Below are 17,715 nucleotides of genomic sequence, written 5' to 3'. Positions count from 1 at the left end.
CTTTTTTGAGGGGACGGGCAGTTCAAAATAGGTTCTCTCTCTGTGTGTAGGCCTGGCTGTCCTGAACAGCTTTGTAGACCAGGCTGGCCTTGAACTCACAGAGATTCTACCTGCCTCTGCCTCCTGAGTGCTGGTGTGTGCAACCACCACTACCCAGCTAGGTATAGCCTGTTAAAGGCCCTGACTTGCCTATGTTGGCAGGTTTTGTGGTGCCTAGATCAGCATTTCACACTTTTGTGTTTAGCTGGATTCTTAGAACTTTGACGCTTCCTGAGACTATCTCCAAATGCTCGTGTTCTTTGATCCAAGAGAGCATACTGAACACTAAGACCATGTCAGTCACACCAAGTGTCTGGGCCCATTTGTTCAAGATCAGATCATTACAAACCCCCTACTGCTTGGCACCAGCTAAACATAGTAGCAAGTGGCTGGTTGTTTTTCTTTTTCTCAAAAAATCCTAAGACTATAGAGATAAAAAGCCTTCATAGGGCAGAATTCCTCATAGGAGAGCAAAGAACTTTTTTGTTTTGTTTTATTTTATTTATTCATTTATTTATTTTTTTGCTGTGGTAGTGACTCACGATGTTGCCTCAATTGACCTTGAACTCGTGACCTTTCTGCCTCGAAGTGCTGGGGTTAGAGATAGGAGTCACCATGCCTAACCCAGAGGAAAGAATTTTCAACCAAGGTGTTAAGGGACTTTTCTCCAGTGCCAGAATTCATCAGAACTCCCCCAAAAAGGTGTCCATGGTCCTGTGTGTACTCTTTGAGGGCGTGGCTTTGGGTCCCTTTGAAGGCGTGGCTTTGGATGTCATCACACAGTACCAGTCAGTCCCTGCATCAGGATTGGCTCCTCTGCAAACACTGTCACTGTCACCCAGCAACATTATTAGCCAGCACTTCACTGAAGGCTGCTATCATTGGGTTAAAATTATTAAAGAAAAAAAAAGTGAACTGAAAAGTCAGCCGAGGGGGACAGCTAACAGCCCACTAGCCATCACCTCCACGAGGACACAGCAGCTGCAAAGTTTAGTCAAGTTCAGACTCTTAAAAAGAATGGAAAAAAAGAAAGCTCATACTTTCCAGTGTCTGGGCACTGCTGTGCCAGCTAGCTGGGCACAGTGCCGGGGGCAAAAAGAGGTCTTCAGTTTCAGAAATCCGAGACCCCGACCTTGTAGACAGGAAGGGACACAAGGCTGTCACTGGGCTGATTGCGGCATTTGGTTTGTTTCTGGGCTCATGTCTGCCCACAGATACATCAGACATTGCTGCTGTGTGAAGCCTCCAAGACTCAAAAGAGTCAGGCCTCCAGGTGAACACAAGGAATGAGCTTTCTCAGAAAAGGCGTGTGTGTGTGTGTGTGTGTGCGTGTGTGTGTGTGTGTGTGTGTTGGCATGGGTCGGCAGCATTTAAGGAAAGCTTTCTATGTCAACATATGATGCGTCCTCTTGTCCAGAGTTAGCCTGTTCAGGGAATAGAGCACAATTCAGGTTTCTGACTTGGAAGCCTGATTAATCTCTCTGTCAGTTACATATGGAAATAAATTAGTAAATGGTCCATCTGGGACTAAACTACTGCAGAGGCGATAAATTATCACCATCGTATATGTCGGTGTTGCTGAAGGCTGAGCTGTGCTCTCAGGAGCCGCTGAAAGATAGCTGGATACTTGGCTGTGGCCAGAGGGATAACATTTGATGGATAAAAAAAAAAATCCGAGGAAAGAATTTACCTTGAAAGGTTTCTAGAGAGAGTGGCTTAGTTGATGCCAAGTTTGTTCCCCAGAACTGCTGTATCTGCAGATGTTTGAAAGGGAGAGTCTTGAGGGCATACGGAAGATTTGAGTTCTATATTTTCAAAGGCTTATGTAATATCACATCGTTAATTAATACCCAAGGTCTCAATAAATGGTAGCGTTCTACATGTCCGTTAGAGAGTGTGTGCTGTGATTTCCACAGCAGCTTCATCTCTGTTTTCTTAGCTCAATTTCAACAAAGGTGGGACAGATCAATGTCTCTCTTTTCTTTCTTTTTTAAAAAAAGATTTGTTTGTTGCGCGTGATGTCACAGGACTTGTAAGAGGTCAGAGGACAGCTTCTTGGGAGTAGGCTCTCTCCCTCCCACATCGTTTAGAGGCAAGCTCTTGATTCTCCTACTAATTGCTGACTGACTAGCTTCCCCTCCCTGCAGGAGTGCTGGGATCATAGATGCATGCCACCACACTTAGCTGTTAGATGGATTCTCAAGATTGAACTCAGGGGGTCAAGCTTGGGCAGCAAGTGCTTCTCCCTAACCCTAATCTCTCTGCCTCAGCCCCTCCTCCTCCCCCAAAATTTCAATAGTAAGCCATCACATCCTTCCTAATGCTTCTTTTATATTAAAATTAAATGAGGCTTAGGGCATCCAAGCCTTACTCATAATGATTTGCATTATGATTTGTAATGCACAAGAAAGGCATTGTTAGTTCTGATGTTTAAATTTTCAGTTGACGCCTTAGCTTGGTATCAGATCCCATAATTGATAACCAACATCAAGAAATGAAGCCATGCTCACCTGAATTCCCAGCACTCAGGAGGCAGAGGCAGGAGGATCACTGTGAGTTTGAGGCCAGCCTTGTCTACAAAGTGAGTCCAGGACAGCCAGGGTTGTTACACAGAGAAACCCTGTGTTAAAAAAAAAAATAGAAAGAAGGAAAGAAAGAAAGAGAAATGAAGCTATGATACAGTCTATGTGTGTCCATGTTCTAGAAGCAAGAGCAATAACTGAACACAGAAGTACCATTTCTCCAGTTGGAGGTACTGAATACATGTAAAAGAACTTTTTATTCACCTGTTTCAATTGTTGTCTCAGAAGATTACTGCCTCCTTCTGGTAACCTTGGCCTAGTCCTGGAAGCTTCTAGCCTCCATGAAGTCTAACCTAGGCCTAGAATGTTTTCAGCCTCTGAGATTTACTGCTGAATAAGCTCACTCTTTTTCTTTCTGAGCTCTGGGTTGGCTGGTTCAACTCAGCTGTTCTGGCTCAAACTCCTCTCCCAGCTGACTTATTCAACCTTGCTTCTCTCTAGGCCTCTGAACTGCTCTGCATGGTCTCAAAGTAACTCCAGCAACCTGCTCTAATCTCCTGGCTCCTCCTCATTCTCTGATTCATTCCGTCTTCACCTGAGCTCTCTTTCTGCAACCTGCCATTCTATTACTGTTCTGGTAAAATTGTCTCTCCTCTCTCTCTCTCTCTGTCTCTCTCTGTCTCTCTCTCTCTTTCTCTCTCTCTCACTCTCTCTCCTCTCTTACTCTCTCTCCATTGTCCCTTAAGTAGCTTCCCTTTCCCTTTCCTTTTCTTGTGAGAGCTGGGCATATCCTATTCTGTCAAATCTTTCTCTGATTCATCACTTTTTCTGCCACTCAGTTTAGATATCACTTTCAAACATGGGTGCTTCCTTTTACAAACTAACTTTACTTTCATAGTTTGGGATTAAAGGCATGAACCGCCATAACCTAAGCTTTTCTTTACCTGAAATTTGCTCTATATCAGGCTGGCCTTGAACTCAAGCCTACTTGAGGATTAAAGGCGTGTTTGTGTTCCATCCAGATCACACAGACCTAGAAGATCTTTGGATGCAATCTCTTGCCAGAATAGCCGTGTTCTAAATTAAAATTCCTCTACAAATATAAATTTAGCTTTGGGGAGGAGCACACCACAGTCAACCTGGGATACTTTGTAATGTTAAAACCAAGGAAGTGTCAGGGCTTTGAGGTGTGATAGCAACTTGCCCCTTTGCAGAAAAGCCCAGTGACATGGTGACATTCAGATTCTCATGCCTGCTGTAATGTTTTCTTTTGTGTTCTTCCTCCTGGGCAGACCATGGGCTGTGAATCCTTGAAGCAGCTGAGAGTCTCCCTTGTGGAAAGTGCAGAGTAGGAAATGTAAGATGCAAAATCTAAACAGCAAACCAGGCACAGAAGTCTAAGAGTCTCGTTCACGGGACGCAGATTTCTAAGCATAAATCAAGGTGTAGGCTGAGTAGCCTTTCCATGGGATTAGAAGCCACGCCCCCCCCCTTGGTCACAGCTCTCTGTATTTGGAATTGACCTTGGTTCACTCAGATCATCAAGTTTCTCATTTATCAGTCAAACCTGGTTATTCTGTATCTCAAATAGTAATTAAGTTAGGGCATTGCCTGTTTTCACTTGTCCCAATGTAGTGATTTCTGTTTTGTTTTGTTTTGTTTTAGTTTATTTATTTGAGATGGTCTGATATATTCCAGGCTAGCCCCCAACTTGATACGTAGCCAACAATGACCTTAAAGTTCTGATTTCCTTGTGTCTGCTTCTTGAGTGCTGGGATTACAGGCATGGACCACCATGTCTGATTTTATAAAGTGCTGGCAATCAGTCTGGAGCTTCATAGCATCGTACCAACTGAGCTGCCAACCTGGCACCCAGATTATCATTATCATTATTATTATTATTATTATTATTATTATTATTATTATTATTTTGGTTTTTCGAGTCAGAGTTTCTCTGTGTAGCCTTGGCTGTCCTGGAACTTGCTCTGTAGACCAGGCTAGCCTTGAACTTACAGAGATCCACCTGCCTCTGCCTCCCAAGTGCTGGGAATAAAGGATAAAGATGTGCGCCGCCACCACTTGGCTTCCATCATCCAAATTTTAATATTTCAGAAAATACTTATTTAATGTGTGTGTGTGTGTGTGTGTGTGTGTGTGTGTGTGTTGTACATGTACATGTGCACAGGTGCGTGTATGCATTAGAAGCCAGAGAACAACTTCTTTCTGGACTTGGTTCTTGCCTTCCACCTCTATGAGGCAGGGTCTCTCTTGTTTCTGCTGCTGTGTAGTGCACTCCAGGCTCTTGAGCCTGAGAGCTATTGGGCAAGCCTGCTGTCTCTGCCTCCCATCTCTTCGTGGGAGTGCTGGGAGTCAGATGCCCACAACTGCTTCCAGCTTTTACATAGATTTCAGTTTTTCACATGGCATTGAACTGAAGGCTCCAGACTTAAACAGCACATCTCCCTGTCACCCACCTCCATTCTAATCTTAAGGTTCATTGGTCTCATTGTCTCAGTAACCAATCTGTAACTTCATCCTAACCCCACCTAGAAACAGTGTCTTCCCGGTGCCCTCGAACCACTAAAAATAACACTCTCCGGGGTTCACGCTTGTGTCCTCCTGAGTGGGTCATGCATTTTGAAGGAACTCCACCCCTCTCTTCTTCCTCCCTCTCCAATCCCTCCTCAATGTTCTGTCTTTAATTATGTTTTAGACATGAAGTAGAGTAGGGTGAAATTTTATTTTATAACTGGATCGATGCCTTTGTGTGAGTGGATGAATGCATAACCGAAGATCAAAGGCATGTGCACGGCTCCTGAAAACACTGGTCTCCACCCCTCTCCTCCCAACATTCTAAGTCTGCAGAACCTGAATCAAAGCTAAGATTCCTGTCTTTCTGGCAAAGGCTTCAGATGCTGCTGTAATAACCATTTCCTACCGTGCTCGCACCAACCCTCACAGGATAATACCATTCTTAGAGAATCTATTGACTTGTCATTCTTAAGGCCTTAGATGCCAAAAATGATCTTTCAGCAGAAATTCTTATGCAGTCTATCTCACGTGCCATCTTCTCTATCGCCCAGTGTCAACTGTGACCCACTAACTTGCGGGTTAAGTGAGCTAGTCCCTAGCACTAGAACTGGAGAGATTGCATTTTACAACAAAACAGTCATTGACTTTGCAGCCTGCACACTAAGTCTACCCGGTAGATCCAGGCTGGCCTTGAACACTCTGACTTGAGCCTCTGACCGTTTTCCTTTAGACAGACAAGTGTTTCAGAAGTAGCTCTAGTAAAGGAAAGTGATCTCAGGGATGGCTAGATGGCTTTTGTAGCAAATCAAATAATGTCACAATGTCTATAGCATGTATTTTCAAATTTCTGGGCCCTCTTGTGCCCCCGAAGCAGTTTCAAAACCACTCATCCTGAAGGCCTCACTAACTATCCAAGAACCGACAGGCACTATGGCAACTGGCTTTTCACTGAAGTGGGTCATTTTCCAGGGTCAGGCCAGAGAGGGCATACAGTGGGGCTTTGAGGACTCTCTGCTAATTTACTCTAACCCGTCTCCCTTCTCCTCCACTCCAGCAGCCTCTAGAAGTGTCGTCTAGTGACAATGAAGGCGCCTTTGTCCTTTCTGGAGCGATGCTGACCTCTGTTTCCTGGACCCATTCTGACTCAGGTAATCATAGTCCTGGGAGCCCTTCCCCAGCCTTCCCCAGCCTTCCCCAGCCACCACACCTCAGTAGATGAAATACCAAAGCTATATTTAAATGCAAATACCAAGTTGATTGTTTCTCCTTCCATGGCTGCCCTTCCCCCAGTGTTCTTAATGATCAATTCATGCCGCTGATCAGACTTGACAATGTGGCCAATCCAATTTAGTCATTAAGATGATTGAAAAATCCTGATTCACATCTTTATTAAAATCCAGCTGTGTGTCTTGGACCCGCAAAGCCACCCAAGCTTTGCTGGAAATGTTCACGTGGAGACAGACTAGTACCTGACTGGTGCCTCTACATTACCTTCCTTCCCAGAATGCCATGCAGGGTTGTTTCATTTTTCTGATGTTGTACCAGTTGGTTGTGTTTAGAGGGGACTATCAGGTATCTGTTTTCTGTGCTCGGGGCAGATGCGGGTGAAGAAGCAGAAGGCTGTTGGCTGGGATCGCTCAATATCCCCAGATTCACAGCTTGGTCATGAAAGGATGAGGTCCAGCATGGGCAGGGCTCAGGTTGCGGTGGGGGCTGGGCCCTAAGTAGAGAGTTCTGCTTCAAGGAATCCACAGATTTCCAGATTCAAGGTTGAAAGAATTATCGAGGACTCTGTGAACCTCGAGGCATCTCAGATGGCAACTAGAGGCTCTCTTGGCCAGGCGAAGCTAGGAGAGTGCCATGACACTTCTGCAGGAAGGGCAGGACTGGGCCCTCAGGGAGCCCAGCTGTTGCACAGCTGGCTGTCTCCTCCCTCATCGTCCCCTGCCCCAACCAAAGTCACACTTCTCAAGGCTTGGGCTGCTTAAGATCCTATAGTAAGCCAGGTGAGGTGGTGGTGCAATCCTTTAATCCCAGCACTCAGGAGGCAGGGGCAGGTGGATCGCTGTGAGTTCGAGGCCAGCCTCGTCTACGAAGCGAGTCCAGGATAGCCAGGGCTGTTGCACAGAGAAACTCTGTCTCAAAACCAAAAAAAAAAAAAAAAAAAGACACTATAGTAGAGCCTGGGGAAACCCTCACCCTGTGGCAGAGGGGGGCTTGCCTGGGGACAGTGTCACTATTGTACAGCTTTGGCATGGTGTTCTTTCTGCTCTGCCTTTCTCTATTGTTATTTACTGTCTAGCAAACTTACCCCTCCATCCTCCAAGTGCCTTGGAGTACCGTGGCTTGAGGGGGCCCTGGATGCAACAGACACTGTGAGAGGCCAGCACCTGACCTGCAAAGGTGTCGGGTTTTTTGTGCCAAGAAGTGAAAGGGTGGAAAACACAATCAAAGAACACAAATTTATAAGTCCATGTGGCGGGGAGATGGGAGGGGACAGGGTGGGGGTTCGGGTGGTGGTGTTTCTAGATAGTTCTAAAAATCTGAATTCAGGGACAATCTCAAGGTCAAAATGGGAGCCACAGCTAGGAATGGGTAGGCAGATGGCTGAAGGGATTTGCGGTTTGTGTGCAGCAGGTATGGCCTGCACCAGTTCTTTGCTGGTGTTGTGTTTGTTTGTTTGTTTGTTTTTGTTTTCCAAGATGGGGTTTCTAAGTATAGCCCTGGTTGTCCTGGCACTCACTATGTAGACCTGGCTGGCCTCGAACTCAGAGAGTGCTGGGATTAAAGGCGTGCGCCACCACACCCAGCTGGCCGTGCTTATTTTTAAGGTGATGCTGTGGTACATTCAGCGCCCTGATTAATTCTTCATGGTGCCACTGAGAGCTGTCAGCCAAGGGGCCTCCTCTTCTGCAGAAGTGCCCTGGCCACCCAGACCTGCTGAGGTGCATACGTAAGGCCTGGCTGATGGAGGAACTCCAGTGTTCTGAAATCATAGCCATGGTCCCCAGCCAGCAGGAAGGAGAAGGGACAAAAGCCACAGACTTTGTGTCCTTTCTCTGCTGCACTGAACCAATGGAAGTGACTAAGCTGAGGCTAGGACCCAGGGAACTATATACAGCTGTGAACCAAAGAAAGCTCACTGTTGGCAGAGACTGGACCAGCCAAGGGAGGTTTTTACATGTTCAAATATTCAGAAGAAAGTAAAAGACAGGCAAGACGTTGTGCCTTATAAGAATGTTATGAAGGGCTGGGGATGTAGTAAGTCCCTAGAGTGTGCGCCTCCCACGCGCTAAGCCTTGGGCTCTGTTTGTCACAAACTCGTGGGCTTTGGCACCAGTTGAATGAAAAAAAATGAGGTAAAAAGGAAAGGACATGCCTGCTCCCAGGTATGGTAGAGGAGAAAGTTTATTGTATGTAAAAGGGAGAGCGTAGCCAGAGGAAGAGACATCCGGGAGAGTCCAGAGTGGACATGACCAGGGCCATGTTAGGAGACTGGGTAGGGGAAGAGAGAGGGGGGAGAGAGGGTAACCAGGTGCAGCAACCAAGAGGGCAAAGGGTTAAAAAAAATGGCTGCATTATATAGGGAAGAGCCTCTGGCGAGAGGGCAACTAGCCCCTGGGCTGGAGATTTAGAGCAGGGGTGCATAGAAAGCAGATGTGCTAGCGATACCTACCGATACCCTGTATCAGGTAGGGACTGAGGGATGTTGGGATAGACCTGGAGGTCAGATCTGCTTTGGTATGTTAAATAGGCACCATAGCCATTTACGCCAGGGTTTGAGACTTACCAGACTTCATCCCTGACACTGAATAAAGTATGATGGCACATGCCTGTAACCCCAGCACATGGCTGTGGAAGCAGTAGGTCAGAAGTGTAAGGTGGTCCACCACGTAGGTAGTTGGAGGCCAGCTCACGTTGCAGGGACCCTGTGTGGAACTGACGGGCTAGTGTGTATAAACAGGCTTTTGTTAGAAGCACAGCTCTCTGTTCATTCATCTCTGCATTATGAAGGCAGCATTTGCACTACAGTCGAAAAGCTGGATAGGCAGAGCACATATCATAGCATGTCCACCATCCGACCTACTGCAGAAGTTTGCTGTCTTCTGACCTGCACAGCAGTGTGACATGCACATTTGCAAAATTTGAGATGTGAGACTCGGTCCCCATTAAGAAAATCTGGTCATGTAATGAGTAGATTGGAATAGGAAAGAGAGGGTGGGAGGAATTTTCTAGATCGAGACACTGAATCAGTCACACTCTAGTTGGATTTTCCAGGTAGCGCTATAAATTTAAATTAAATCAAAATATGTCATTGAATCGATTACATTTCAGGACCCTCCATAAACTGCTAGTCTGATTTTCACATAATGTACCAGGCTTCCTGGAATAACTTAAATGTTGGAATCAATGGGCACCACATTAAAGTAAACCTTACATTTTGGAACTTTCTTTCTTTTTCTTTGGCACTAGATGTGAGCTATTTTACTTTAAAGCAAATAAATATTTGGTTTTAAATTAAGTAAGTGTTGCAGGCTTACCATGAAGAAGCTATTTCATCTTGCCAATTTTTCCCCCTGAGCTGGTAGGATTGTATGATTCTGGAGTGAAAAGTATGATTAAAGTTAGAGACGTGAGCTCCTGTCTTACTGACTGACTGAGCCAGGTAAGGCTGTAGCATAGTAAGGTTAAAAAGTGCTTGATACCCTAGCACCATATTCAGGGGGAGGAGGTCCCCCTCAGTCACAGTCATAGGGAAGGGGGATTGGGGTGAAAGTGAGAGGGAGGGAAGAATGGGAGGATGCATGGGATGGGATAGAAAATGAGATGTAATATGAACTATTTTATTTTTCAATAAAAATGTGTTTTAAAAAAGTGCATCCTGTGGGACTGGCGAAATGACTCAGTAGGTAAAGGCACTTGCTGTCAAATGATGCAAACCTGATGACCCAAATTCAAATTCAACCCCCAAAGCTTAAGTAAAAACGGAAGGAAGTAACTGACTCTGCAAAGTTGTTCTCTGACCTCCATTGCATTCCTCTAGGCGTGCCCTCCCTTGCCCATCTTACACACACAAACACACACACACTCATACACATAATAGTAATAATAATAATAATAATAATAATAATAATAATAGTAATAACAACAGTAACAGATGTCTCACTATGTTTGTGCTACAGAAATACATGGTTAAGAACACTTATTGTACCAGACGTGGTGGCGCACACCTTTGATCCCAGCACTCTGGCGGCAGAGGCGGGTGGATCTCTGTGAGTTCAAGTCCTGCCTGGTCTACATAGTGAGTTCCAGGACAGCTTGAGCTACCCAGTTTGACTCTGTATCAGAAAACAGCAAAGAGCACTTATTGATGTTGAAGAGGACCAAGATTCAGTTCCCAACTCCCACATGGAGGCTCAGAACTACCTATAGCTCCAGGTCCATTGCCCTGACATCCTGTTCTGGCTTTCTGGATTCTGCGCACATGAGCACAGACATTCATGCAGGTTCACACACATATACTTTTAAAAAAAAATCTTTTAGAAAGATAAATAAATAAAATATAAAAGTGTGTCGGGGGGGCAGTAGATAGAGTTTGGATGGTAGACTGCCTGCCTGGCATATTGAAGCTTTAGACTCATCCGATGCACTAAATAAACTTAGCTACATGGCAAGTTAAAAACCAGCTTGGATGTCGGGCGTGGTGGCACACACCTTTAATCCCAGCATTCGGGAGGCAAATCACTGTGAGTTCAAGGCCAGCCTGGTCTACAAAGTGAGTCCAGGACAGCCAAAGCTACACAGAGAAACCTTGTCTTGAAAACCCAAAACAAGACAAAACAAATTGCAAGGCTGTGGTCATTTCCCTGGATTCTTCCTAATTCTTGCTGGGAACCATACACATGAACTCAGATGGACCAATGGCTAAAAAACGAGGCACATGTGGTGGTAAGCTTTCATGGCTTGCTTCAAGAAACCCACCCCCAGAAACCCACACGTGTGCTCTGTAAATGTACAAACAAAAAGAAAGAGCTTCTGTCCTGAAAGAAAAATTAGGTAGAAATTTCTAATCTTGTCTCATAAACAATATAGAAATAACTTTAAAATATTCCACTTTAAGCATGCATTTAATTTGTGCTCTGGGAGCCAAATAGTGTTGCCAAGATAGAACATTCTAATAATGATTTATGTAAATTTATTTGTACAAAGTAATGGTGTAGTTGCCTATAGCAAATTGCTTAGAATATGAAATGACATTTATGGGTCTCACCCACCCCCCTTCTCTCTCTCTCTCTCTCTCTCTCTCTCTCTCTCTCTCTCTCTCTCTCTCTCTCTCTCTCTCTCTCTCTCTGAATGAATACAATGGAGAAAATGAGACAGTCTAGAAATCAAAAAAGAAACTCAAGTTCAAAATGGATGCCTCAAGAAGCAAGGATGGCTGTCCAGGTTACAGGGTGTAAGAGTTGTATCTGTGTAGTTATCTGTGATGGACTCATTATTCGAGTCATCTTTAAGGACAAGAGACAAGGCCAGAGCCCTGTGTTTTGGGGATGGTAAAGTATAAGGACACTGAAAGTCTTAGAACAGCGACAAATCCCTTGCCCTGGTCAGTGCCCTGGTGGCTCGCTTACAACATGTGGCCTGCAAGGCAAATGTACTGAAATCGGGCAATTAATCTTGGCTGCTAGTTACTTATTACCAGGCGATGTCATGCTTCAGTCATAAACGAAGCCCAAATATTATGAAACAAAAACCAAGCAACAGAATTCTCCTGAGACCTGACTCTGAGACCCGCAGGCATGCGTGTGCCTGTTGCCTGCCCTGTTTGTACCATCGATAACGGCTCTAGGTGTTCCCCGGAAACATTTGCTATGTAAGAGCCATACACACACTAGACAGAGTGACTGTACTGTTTAGAACAACGAATCGAACATCTTTACTCTAGAAGAGATTTAATTTGTTCAGAAAGTACATTTACTATCTGGTCCTCATCGTTTGGAGGAGGTGAGAATTTATACTATGTATATCAAGAAATTTGAGGGCCACGGAAGCCGCAGAATAAGACATTAGCAGAGCAGGCAGGGGGCAAACCCCACTTGCCTTTTTGCCATCTCCAACTCCAGCCGAGGGGAGAGGTTGGGCATTCTGGACAACTTATTTTATTTCAGCCAAATCTCTGCCTGTTGCTTTACCCCAGGGCAGTTTGGAATTGTACTTGTGCTCGGGAGAGGACAAGTAGACCAGAATGTGACCATGTGATATGGTTCTTGGGCTGTTCTGGGGCCACAGGCTGATGGCTGACGAGATTTAGAGGCCACATAGGATCGTCAGACCGAATGAAAACATCCCTGGCTTCCAAGAACGGGGGAGAGGTCCCATGGATGCTGACAGATGTGGATCAGGAGAATTGTGCTAAGGTTGGTCTTAGTAAGTGGTCCCAAGAACCCAGCTTGAAGCAGACAGAACCAGTAGCTGCTATTCCCTGTGGTGACTAATCTAGATTGTCAACTTTTGAGGGGGATTTGGAATCACCATAGAAACCAACCTCTGGGCATGTCTTCCAGGAAGGTTCTACATTAGGTTAATTGATGTGGGATGACCCATTCTAAATATAGAGGATGCCGTTTTAAGAGCAGGGCACCCTGGCTGATTGAAAGGGGGGAAGGAAGCTGAGCGCCAGCATTTCTTTCTCTGCTTCCTGACAGTGGATGCAGTGTCACTACCTGCCTCTTGCTCCTGTCCGCATGACTTCCCTTCCCTGATGGACTGTGCCCTCACACTGTGAGCCAGAACAAACCTTTCCTTCCTTAAGTTGCCTTTCTCAGGTATTTTGTCATAGCGACAGGCAAGTAACTAATACATCCTGCGACTCAACCCTCTGCTTCCTAGCCAAAGGACCTTGGACAAAACTTCAGAAACTTGTTTACTTTATGGAGATGGTGGGAGAATTAAATAAATCTTTAAAGCAGTTGGCATGCTGTTCAGAAGATACTAAATACTTGGTTTATGGTTTTTCTAGTTGAGGCAAGGTGTGCTGGCACACGCCTTTAATCCCAGCACTCAGGAGGCAGAGGTAGGTGGATTGCTGCGAGTTCCAGGACAGCCTGGTCTACAAAGCAAATCTAGGACAGCTAGGGCTACACAGAGAAACCCTGTCTCAAAAAAAAAAAACAAAAAAACAAAACCCAAAACAAAACAAAAAGTCTTCTAGCTGGTGAAACTTGAGAGCATATCAGACAGACTGAAAACTGTGAGATTAAATATATATTTAATTTAAATGTGACTTGATCTAAAAGATGTTAAAATCAATTGTTTCTATGTATCAAAAGACAGCAAATCAAATATGAGATTTTTTTTTTTACTTATTCGTTTAGCAAACAGCTCTTGGTCTTTTTTTCTGGCTGGGGGTGGGGGGTGGTTCGAGATAGGGTTTCTCTGTGTAGCCTTGGCTGTCCTGGACTCACTTTGTAGACCAGGCTGGCCTTGAATTCACAGCGATCCATCAGCCTCTGCCTCCCAAGTGCTGGGCTTAAAGGCATATGCCACCACCGCCCGGCCAGCTCTTAGTCTTTAAAGCCCTTTGTACGCTCTTTACAAGGATAAAGAGACCAGATACCCTCTTCTTAAGCAATCAGGGAATTTGATTCTTTTCATGTCTATCTGGAGATTTCTTTTTCGTTCCATTGTTTTCTTTAATATTGTCATAAAAAATTGACTAGATGGCCACTTGCACATGATAAGTGGGCCCAGTGCAGGACACTTTAATACACATGGTCTTTGTCTTCCAAGAGCTTAGAAGTTAAGCGGCCCTACATCTTTCTTCGGTGCTCTAAGTCCTGATCCCGGTCCAGAGCCTGTGAGCTGCTTCCCTTCCGTGGTCCTGGCTAGTGAGGGAACGGATTAGGATGAATGAATGGGAAGTCTGGCCTTTTGGCTCTGCTGCTCCTGCCTGCAAAGGAGGCCATTCCTCTCTCTTTGCTGATAGGCTCTCAGCCAATATAGCCAGGCCCTGTTTAGTTAGAATTCATTTCCATTAGAAGTTTATACCCAAGGCCAGGTGTGGTGGCACACGCCTTTAGTCCTACCACTCGGGAGACAGAGGTAGGCAGATCGCTGTGAGTTCGAGGCCAGCCTGGTCTATAAAGTGAATCCAGGAGTGTCAAGGCTACACAGAGAAACCCTGTCTCGAAAAACAAAACAAAGTAAATAAAAATGAATCCTTTGTAAAATGTTTTAATTTTATTTTGCTTTGTTTTGTTTGTCTGTTTGTTTGCTTATTGTTTTGTTTCTTGAGACAGAGTTTCTCTGTGTAACAGCCCTGGCTGTCCCAGAACTTACTTTTTGACCAGGCTGGCCTTGAATTCACAGAGATCCGCTTGCCTCTACTTCCCTAGTGTTAAGATTAAAGATGTGCACCACCACGCCTGACCCTTGTTTTTTTGTTTCTGATGGTTTTATAGCACCATTTCACAACAGAGTCCCTGAAAGAAGATAAGGAAATGTCAAATGTGGGATTCCTTTTTAATTTTTTGAGATAGGTTTTCACTAGTCCTGGAAGTCGATGTATAAACCAGGCTGGCCTCAAACTCATGGAGATTCACCTGCCTCTGCCTCCAGAGTACTGGGACTAATGACGTGCCACCACAGCCAGCAAGGATTCGTAAGTGAAAGGAGAAATAAGTAACAAATCTAATGAGTCTGGGGTGTGTGTAGCTCAGCGGTAGAGCACAGCATATGGAAGGCCCCAGGTGTGAACCCCTTCCCCAGAAATACAAAGAAAGAAAAGACACTTCCATGATCAGACGGCTCATCTTGTCCTGGGCATTAGGAGCCTCCAGGATGGAAAGCAGAGAGAATCCTAAAGCACCCTGCTTGAGTCACGCTTACAGTCTAACAGAAAGTACACATTAACAGAGGGCTGGAGAGCGAGCCCAGAGGTTAAGAGCACTAGTTGCTCTTGCAGAGGATGCAGGTTTGATTCCCAGCGCCTACATGTCAGCTCATAACTTTTTATAACTCCAGCTCCAAAAGATCTGATGCCATCTTCTGGTCCTCTTGGGCACTACATGTATACGGCGCACAGACATACATGCAGGTGAAGCACCTACACACACACACACAAATAAATAAACTTTTAAAAATATATGCATAGAGTGTTCAATTATGAGCTCCTTCCTGCCCTAAGGCATGGTGAGGAAAGTAAACACGTGGATATCAAGATCAATATCCTTACTTGGCATACTAAAAAGATAAGAATGTGCACCAGTCCCCTTGACTGTACCCAGGTGCTCATAATGGCATCTTGGCCAGTGATGTCTTCCTTATCCTAGAAGGTCAATGTAAAGTTAAGAGTTCCTGTTGCCCTGTCCTCACTGCTCTCTTTTTGTGTTCAACTATGTCACATGCATAGGGACTGTTATGTTGTACTGTCTTCAGCAGGACAGGTTGAATTTTTTCCTCTTGCAAATTTTTTTTTTTTTTTTTTTTTTTTTTGGCCTGAGAAATATTATAGGACCCCAGGTTTATAGGTAAATTAAATAGTCAAATATTTACTGCTTATAATTGTAAAATATTTTAAAGTAATTTCTTGGTGGTAATAGGATTTTATCATTTATTAAGGGCAAAAGCAGTTCGCATACTCATTATATGTATATGTGTAATTATTTTTATATAATTAACTAAATCTTAGCCATAAAAAAGAAAAAGGTGGCGCACACCTTTAATCCCAGCACTCGGGAGGCAGAAACGTACAGATCGATGTGAGTTCAAGGCCAGCCTGGTCTACAAAGTGAGCCTAGGACATCCAAGGAGGAGGAGGAGGAGGAAAGAAAGAAAGAGAAAAAGAAAAAGAAAAAAGAATTATTAAAAGTTCTGCCCTAAGGCCGGGAGGTGGTACATGCCTTTAGTCCCAGCACTTGGGAGGCAGAGGCAGGGGGATCACTGTGGGTTCAAGGCCAGAATGGTCGAGAAAGCAAATCCAGGATAGTCAAGGCTACACAGAGAAATTCTGTTTCAAAAAAAAAAAAAAAAAAGTTCTGCCCTAGTCACTTAATATTTTTTCCCTGAAACTCAAGTTAGATATTCAAGCATCAATTTTAAAAGTCAAGCGTTCTAACACATCCAGAGTATACTGATTCGATGCTTAACATGTAAAGCAATGATGGTAGGAAAATCTTAAAAGTCTTTGTTTCCTAGTTAAGCCATTATGTTTCTGCAGTTAGAGCTCAGAGTAGTCTCACATCTGAGGCAGTGATTACTGTCATTGTGTGACGATGTGACAGCGTGGGTATGATGTGACAGCGCGTGAGACACAAACTGCCTGCCTTATGTGTTCAGAACCAAGGCTGCAGTAAAGTTCTATGGTGCAACGGGCCCAAACAGCTCCAGGCATACCTTAGATTAACCTTTTACAATTAACACGTTTTTGTTTTTTTTTAACCGCCACCACCCCACTCCCTTACACAACCTCATATGGGGTCACAACCTACAGTTTGAGACTGTGGCTTACAGTGTACAGTGTGGCAGTGTTCTGTATATGCCTGTAATGTAGGAATGATAAACTATATGGCTAGCCTGGCTAGGTGTGTGGCAGGCTGTACCACGCAGCTTTGTGTCGTGATGCCGTACATGCGTGGAGAAAGGCCCTCGAATGAACTCGTCCCTGATATTAAACAATGTGCCGCTGCTTTTGCAATCCCATCGCTGTGCGAAATCCAGATCTGGGGACCCTTGGATCTTGCTCCTCCTTCTTGATGCTGCTTTTGTTTTCTCTTCTAGCCTCCTTTTGGTCTCGTATTGCTGTTTCCTGGAGGCCCAAAGCCCAGGATTTATCCTTATTAAAAGGAAGATTAGCACGTATTAGAGACATACCAGCAATTAAGACTTTCTTCCTGGCTTCAGGAGAGCCAGCAGCATTTGAAAAGATGAGTGGGCATCTGCTCCTAGCACTCTGGGTTAAGACGATGCAATCACATGTTTATCTCCTGGGTGACATCTGGCTTTCCCACGCCCCTGCAGAGGCAGAGGGAGACTATTCCTCTGATCACCATGAGCAGTGATCTGCTGACCTGCATTGTACCTGTCACCGTCATGTGTCCTCATCTCTCACACTGATATACTCTCTCTCTCTCTCTCTCTCTCTCTCTCTCTCTCTCTCTCTCTCTCTCTCTCTCTCTCTCTCTCTCTCTCGTACATGCATATGAAGGCCCCTACTGGATAATGGAATGTTAATCTGGGATTGAGTTCTTTGGTCCCAATCTCAGGACTATGTTCAGTGCTTTGATCTCCAGCAAGAATGGTATCAACATAGTATAAATAAGAGCATCTGGAGCTGAGGCTAGAGCTCAGCTGGGATAGTGTTTCCCTATTATGCAGGGTACCCTGTGTTCAGTCACTAGCACCATGGAAACTAAGGGTGGTGATGCTCGCCTGTAATCCCAGCGCTTGGGAGGTGGAAGCAGGCACTTGAGAGGTAGAAACAGTAATTCAAGGTCACTCGTGACTACAAAGGATGGCATGTACTGGCCTGGGCTACATGAGATCCTATTTCAATCATTCAATAAGTCAATCAATCAATCAAACAAGCATTGGTTTAGTGGGACAGAACTGGAAGTTAAAGCAG

The 17,715-nt window shown here is 44.8% G+C and overlaps 1 protein-coding gene across 8 annotated transcripts in view; it reads left to right on the top strand.

Annotated features, from left to right (window-relative positions):
* Foxn3 (forkhead box N3) overlaps window positions 1–17,715 on the top strand; it is a 380,871-nt gene that overhangs the window by 102,742 nt on the left and 260,414 nt on the right. For 6 of the 8 annotated variants that reach the window (XM_051150395.1, XM_051150364.1, XM_051150366.1 and 3 more), the window contains exon 2: window positions 6,148–6,241. The gene's annotated coding sequence lies outside the window, so the exon portion shown is untranslated. The remainder of the gene's footprint in view (window positions 1–6,147; window positions 6,242–17,715) is intronic. The other 2 variants (XM_051150386.1, XM_051150369.1) reach the window with 1 other exon arrangement.

Source organism: Acomys russatus, chromosome 1 (assembly GCF_903995435.1).
Source record: "Acomys russatus chromosome 1, mAcoRus1.1, whole genome shotgun sequence".
In the NCBI taxonomy this organism is placed as follows: domain Eukaryota; kingdom Metazoa; phylum Chordata; class Mammalia; order Rodentia; family Muridae; genus Acomys; species Acomys russatus.
The sequence above is the reverse complement of the archived record's forward strand: the minus strand, read 5'-3'. Positions and strand labels throughout refer to the sequence as shown.